At 38.4% G+C, this 7,285-nt stretch overlaps 1 pseudogene; it reads right to left on the bottom strand.

The window, feature by feature from the left end:
• LOC102501176 (cytoskeleton-associated protein 2-like) overlaps nt 1-4,874 on the bottom strand; it is a 15,585-nt pseudogene extending 10,711 nt beyond the window's left edge.
• Nucleotides 4,875-7,285: the final 2,411 nt, after the last annotated feature.

Here is a 7,285-nt window from a genome sequence, read left to right as displayed (position 1 = left end):
GGGGGATGGGGAATCAAGGATGGCAAAACAAAAGGCAAGGTATGCAGGACATAAGAATTGGAAAATTATTTGCTGAGAACATGTATGTTGATGTGCTTGATTGAGTCAATGCACAGTGTATTTTGGATGGAAAATTCATTTGTGTGTTGTGATGGTGTATAGTGAATTAATGTAGAAAATGAATAAATTTTAAAAAAAAAGAAGTTCCACAACAGACTATCTGTAAGCTGGAGGCTCTTCGATGCCAATAGTGTGGCTCTGTCCCAGTCTGAAAGACTCAGAACTAGGAAAGCTGATGATATAATTCTCAGCTGAGAACAAAGGCCTGGGAACTCACAGGACCACTGGTGTAAGTTCTGGAGTCCAAAGGACCAATAGCCTAGAGTTCTTGTCCATGGGCAAAAGAAAATTATCTCAGCTCCATAAGAGAGAGAGAATTTTCCTTTCCTCTGCCTTTTTTGAAAAGTTGATTTATTTATTGAAAAAGAGAGACAGAAAGGCATAGTTGCGTTTGAAACGATCTCACCATGCCATAATACTCTTCCAACCTCCCAGCCACTCAGAATCATAGGCATGCCTGGGTGCACCCAGCATGTTCAGGTCAACCCAGGATCTGAGCTTGGGCCTCCCATATGGCTCCAGTATTATGTAGTGACACCCTATCATCTGTACCACCACAGCTGGACCTCCACTGTCTTTTTGTTTTACCTAATTCCCCTATCAGTTGGATGGTGCCCACTCACATTGAGGGTGGATTCCTTGCTCAGTCCACCAACTCATTCACCAATTTCCTCTAGAAATACCCTCAAAGACATATCCAGAAATAATACTTTACCAGCTATTAGGTATTCTCTAATTCAGTCAAAGTGACATCTAAAATTAATCATCACAGTGATCAATAAATAACTGCTAAATATATAAATATGATTTGACAAATTATGGTTTTCACTAAATAATACCCTATCTCTTGATTATAGACGTTAGAGAATAAAAACACTGTCCAAATTAGGTTTCCTGGTATGAAAAACAATCAGTTAAAAATTCAGCCATTTATGAGAAATGCAAATAAAAAAGAATTTTACTTACTGTTGGAAATTTTTAAAAAGTTTTTGCCATAGGGCATGTGTGCTCATCAGTGAGAGACAGAGAGAGGAAAATGAGAACTCACTCCCTGGGGGGACTTGCAATGCCACAGTCCCTTCTCTTCCAGTCTCCCCTTGGGATTTGGGGCATGCATGCACACATGCCCAGTGTGATTTTTTGTTTGTTTGTTTCAGGAAAGAAAAAAAAATAGATTTAATGATTTTTGTTTTAGATAATACCTAAATACTAATACAGTCAAAACATATTGACTAGGTTTTTCTATACATTACACAATGACTGATTTTACCTTTCCAAGAGCAGTTGCCCAGGAGGAAAGAAAAGCAACCTATAGTAGTTTCTGGGGCCCATTCTGCCTTATCAGGCCAGCTGTTCACTAACAGAGTAAAGAACTAAAGAAGTAGGTGTCTCCTTCCCATTCCCACTTCTTTATGTTTTAACTTGAAGTGTTTCTGAATAGGAAGTATGTTTGTTTGGATATAAAAAACTAGATGACCATCCCAATTCAGGATTGTGTTTCATCCAGGGAGACCTGGCAAGAATTACCCCTTATCTATAGGAATGCTGTGATGAAGTCAAAAAGATCCACATAACTAGTGTAAATTCATCTGTAAAATGAAGGGACTTCGTCAGGCCTTCGGCCATGTCTCATCTAGCCTGGCAAACTGGTTTCAAAGCTCAGATCTTCCACAGCATAAAGACTTGTCCTCTCTGCAATGGTGGACACAGTAAGGAAGGTTCATCATATTATGGAACTGACTTTCAGGTGAAAAAAAAAAAAACTATGCTGGAATTAAAGCAAATTAATAAACTGCAATTTTTAATTTTTAAACCATACTTAAGGGATACATATTGAATAGTTTGAAATTTATATGCTGTAAAACTATGGCAAACTAGTCTTAAACACATAAACCGAAGACTTTCCAGGAGGATATAAAATTTGAGAGTAAATCTAGTGAATTACTTCCTAAGCCCTGAGACCATAATCATCCATGATACCTCACCATGATACATATGTTTTGAGGTTATTTGCACAAGGGCATTTCTTGTCTCACAGAGGCTCTGAAACACTTTTTTTTTTCTCTGAAGAAGCATCAAGAAATTATGATTCAAGGATTTGAAACTCCATGTTACAGGCAAAGCTTTATTTTTATGAAATATGAAACTCTGTTTCTTCTATTTCTATTTTTAGAATTACTTTTATTTAACTGCATTATTATTATTTAATTTGACCAGAGAAAGAGAGAGAGAGAAAGCAAGCTACCAGGTCTGAGACTTGAACTGCAGTCAGCCATGTGTGAGTCCAGTGCCTTTAACCATCACCTGCCAGCCCTAACCCAGGATATTTCACCTGTGCTACTGACCGCCAAGGGTTTTCCAGGACACACTTGTATTATCTGTCTGTCTGTTCATTTGCTTGATAGAAGCTCATGAAAATCAGGAAAACACTTTGACAAATACAAAAGATATAAAGAAACACCTGGAGCAAGACACTGGTAAGGTATGAGGTCTGCTCAAGCCCCCTTTGGGCGTGTCGTCCCCCAGGAATCTCTACGAGTTCAACCATCCCCAAACATCTTTAACCACCATCATCCCACCTGCCGGCCCCTGTTTCTTCTATTTCTAATAGCTCGTCCAGAGATGCCACTATTAAATTGTGTTCCTGCAGCATTTCTGGGTAGCAGGACACTGCTGACAGATTCTTGCTGAACACTGCACAGGAGTAATGAGCTTTATGTCTTGCACTTCTGGAATTCCACTTAAGCTTAGGATTGAGGTGATCTGTAATTTGATACCAGGATGGTTCTGGGTTCTGCTTTGGTTATCTGGGGGTACTGCTACAACCTGTTCCCTCTCTATTGGAGAAAGCCAAATCTTTTCAGATTCCATCTTCACGACCAACTCTTCTACTGATGTTTTATTAGTTTCAGCAAATAAGCAGTCAGAGATAATTTATTCCTCATTTCCATTTAAGTCTTGCAAAATATTAAGAACAATTTCTTGCAACTCTTGTGTTGGTGTTGCTCCGTTTTTAATGGCTTCTTCATATAGGCCAATAACATCAAAGTTGCCTTTACATGCCAACAACTTGGCTTTGCAGATCCAGAATTTAGCAAATTTTTCAGATTCAGGAAAGCTGGGCAACATGGTAAATATTTCATTAGAAGGTATATCCCCTTCAATGAGCTGTAGGCATTCCCTCCGAGTGTTGTTATGTTACTGGATAGTTCAAGTTGGACTTTCTTTTCCTCCTCTTCTTTTTCAGTGCTCTTCCAGAATGAAATTCTCATTTCCTCTATAATTTTTCTTTTTCTTTTAAGTTCCATAGGAGGCCATTTATAGATTTTCCCCTTAGATTTCTGCCATTCTAGTTGTTTCCTTCGATCTTCTGCTGTTGGCTTCTTTTTCATATTTGGATTAGTTTGGGTCTCATTTAGGACTCTTTTCCTATTTATGGTTGTGCAACCAGCTTGCATTTTGGGAGCTGTCTTATTCAGAAAATGATTCTTAGGAAGAGTCTTTTTCAGCTTGGAGTCCAAAAATCTTTGCTTTTTGTTGAAAGTTGCTGTTGTATTTATTACCATTGGTTCCATCTGCTCTAATGCTTGGGGTGCTTGGAATGACTGAATTAAAGCAGACAATTGTCAGATGAGACCTCTGGCTTATGGTTTTTGATCTCTCAAGTACCCACAATGTTGGATGTCTAAAACAATGTTGAGTGAACTTTTGATTTTGCTTTATGTTTGGATATTATCATATCCACTCTGAAGCAAATTGGGGTATATTGTGGGTTGAGAAGGTTTTGCTTTCTGTTCATGAACAAAGTTTGACTGTAACTTAGTTTCTTGTGGTCTTTCATATTTACTTCTACTAATCCTTTATCTTTTATGTCCTTGACCATTGGTTTCTTTGATGCTTTAGTCCTACTAAAAGTCTGAATAAGGTGAGAGGGAACTGTCTTTGGGTGTTTTTCTCCTGTCTTGTAAGACCTGCTCCTTTATGCAGTTGCTGCGAATTTACTGGTAGAGTCCTGATTTCTGTTTCTCCAACAAGTTGCTTATTAACTCTGTCTTTAAGAACAGGAGTATTCACTAAACTTTTGTCCATAGCTTGTTTAAGAGCCAAACTGCCCTTGATTGTATTATCAGAATTAGTCTTAGTCTTAGTTATGGCACATTCAGATTCTGGCTTCCTTTCAGGTTCTTATAAGGTTTGAGGCAAATTCTCTTTGCTCATCTCTTTTAAAAAGCTATCCAAAGATTGGTTTTCAACATAGGTACTGTCCACAGAGTCTATATATTTGGTATTTCCTTGATCTGTTACCTGCTGCTTTATAGTTTTCAATTCCTGCGTACTAAGTGACCCCACAGGTTTTCTTGACAGTGTTGCAGTGGATGACCATCTTCATGGAGCGGATGAGTCTTGCTGGAAGGCTTACCATTTGGGGTTGAAGAAACACATCCTGATGTGAGCCCTTTGCCCACGAGTTTTGGTGGCTCCAACCTTGGCTTCTGTGACCCTGTGATATTGGCTGTTTTAGGCTGTAGTTTAATGCTGATGGGTCTTGTGGTTTTGACAGGTAAGACAACATGGTTGTCCTGTTTGGGACTAATAGTAGATCTGGCAAGTGATGGATTCGGGCAATTATTCTTGGTTTTTAGATAAGGATTGATGTTTTAGTTCTTCAGTTTTCCCATGGCTGCAAGGTACCCTTGGAGTTTTCTCTGTCACTCCTCTGCGGCAGTGGTGGCAGCAGACCGGGGCTGCACCATGACTCTTCAACAACAGTTTTTCTTCAAAGGTCTAGCCTGGAATCACCCCCCTGCCCCAGTGTGATTTTGAAGCCATTGGACCTGTGACTCGAACCACAGTTGGCCATGTGGGAGTCCAGTGCCTTAACTACTACAGTATCTGCTGATCCCCACTGCTGGATTTTAATAAAGATGGCCATATCCTATTCACATATAAGTTCCTTCCCATACCTACGACTTTGATTTATAGGTAGTCTTCTTCCATAAATGAACTCTTTTAATGAAATTGTGAATCTCTAATTTATGAATTTACTAATTCATAACTTTAATTACCCTTCCTCAGTTCCTACTGTGTAGCTATAATACTGACATTTAAATCTTGCTTTTAATTTGTTTACTACTTTATATCTTGCAGTAATCCTAACATTTACAAGTTAGCATTCTATCGCCACATTTTCTAGGGGAAGGAAGAGTGCAGAGTCGACATGTTCTTCTATCTGGTTTTGCTGTCAGGCACAACTTGAGAGAATTTTTCTTTGATTGAACAGATTTATGAAAGGTCCACTCTGACCCTGCTATGGGCTGGCCATAACAAGGTATAGCTGCTTTGGGCTATCCCATTTGAGCTCTTCACCAGGCTTTTCTAATTGTAGTTTACTTTTTTACTTTTTTTTTTTTAATTCCACAGGGAGGGAATGTGCTGATCTAACTGACCTGACTCTCCAATCAGGCTGACTGTTGTATTTCTCATTGTAAATTAATGGATTGGTATTCAGGTTTACTCTGAAATATCCTGGGAGTTGCATAGCATGGGCCAACATCCCTAAGTCTAATCAACACTAAAGCAGTGAAAACATTGACTTTCTAGCCCTGGATCATGATAAATGTATTAAGGGATTTCCACTGGGTGAGAACCCTTAGCAGTCAGTTTTCTCTGTTAATACACCTATGTGTCAGAATGTCATTCATCACTTTTTCACATATCTCTGAGATAATATCCATAGTTGAGATAAAATAGATGACTTGAGTTCAATGTTATGTTAAAAAACATCACTATCTGCTTATAATAGACAGTGTTTTTCTTCATATAAATCTACTATGAATAGGCTTGATGTATCTTCTACATAACCAAAAGGCCAATTTAGTTGCTATTTTGAAATATCAGGGAAAATTTCACAAAAACTCACTATTGATACATTATTTTTTAAGTTATTTTTTTTTCTATATTTTTGCACTGGTTTGTTTGAAGTAAATTTTTAAAATTTGTGTTGAGAAATAAACATGTAGTATTTATATGTGTTGAAACAAAATATAGCCAAGTTTTCCAGATGTGTGGGATAACCTGAGAGGTAAATAGAATGAGATAATGTTTTCCTTTTTAAACAGTCATCATTAAAGACTTGTTAACACTGAGTAGCACTTCGCAGTGATCAAATACTTGTAATAAATATTGTGCCATATGGGCCAGCCCTGTATGCAGTACAGCAGTTAATCAATGTGTATATGGAGTTGAAGCCTATGTGGCCAATCGTGGTTTGAATCCCAGTCCTGGTGGCTTGAAAAACACACCAGGTGCATATGTGTGAGTGCTCAAAATCTTGATAGGATGGGAACATAAGTCAGAGTGATTTCACAACTTGCTCAAGGTCACAAGTCTAGTAAAATCCAGATGCACTGTGTCTTTAACCCTTCATATCCCATTTCTCTATACCTCCTACTACTGGTACCTGGAATTTTTTTTTTAAGAGAGATTTTTGCTATAGGGTGGATGCACTTGCCAGAAAGAGAGAGAGAGACAGAGAAAGAGAAAGATATAAATCACCCCCCAGGGAGGATGACCACACCACAATCCCTTCTTTTCCATTCTCCTCTCGGGATTTTGGGCATGCACACACGCGGGCCTGACTTGAGTTTTAAGCTGCCAGGTCTGGGACTCAAACTGCAGTTGACTGTGTGGGAGTCCAGTAACATAACCATTTTGCCATCTGCTGGTCCTGAGATTTGGAATTTTAAATGACAGTACATGAGCAAGTTAAATACATTATGTATTTGTGCAGGAAGAAGCCCCAGATGAACAAATGCATTTTAAAATTCCAGCTACATTGTACTGAACTAAACTAACCTGTAATCAAATTACTCTTCCCACATATACTTTGACTTATCAAGGAAACATCCTAGGTGAATTGTCACTAGAACATTTGTTGTTGTTGTTTTGCTGTGAGTATGGCAATTTTGTATACTATTTCATCTAGCTCTCCCAGAACTGATTCCCGTAAAGTCAGGATGCTTTGTCATTTCATCAGAATGAAAGCACAGTCCATATTAAGGCACAATCCAGTATGTTGGATGCAAAAAGCATGCAACTTTTCAGACTTTACTAGCTGTTAGTAATAATGCTACGAATTTTATCTCCTCTCTACCAGCAACAGGAA

This window comes from Tupaia chinensis, unplaced genomic scaffold (assembly GCF_000334495.1).
Source record: "Tupaia chinensis unplaced genomic scaffold, TupChi_1.0 Scaffold000600_1, whole genome shotgun sequence".
NCBI classification, from domain to species: domain Eukaryota; kingdom Metazoa; phylum Chordata; class Mammalia; order Scandentia; family Tupaiidae; genus Tupaia; species Tupaia belangeri.
This window is presented reverse-complemented; position numbering and strand designations above follow the sequence as displayed.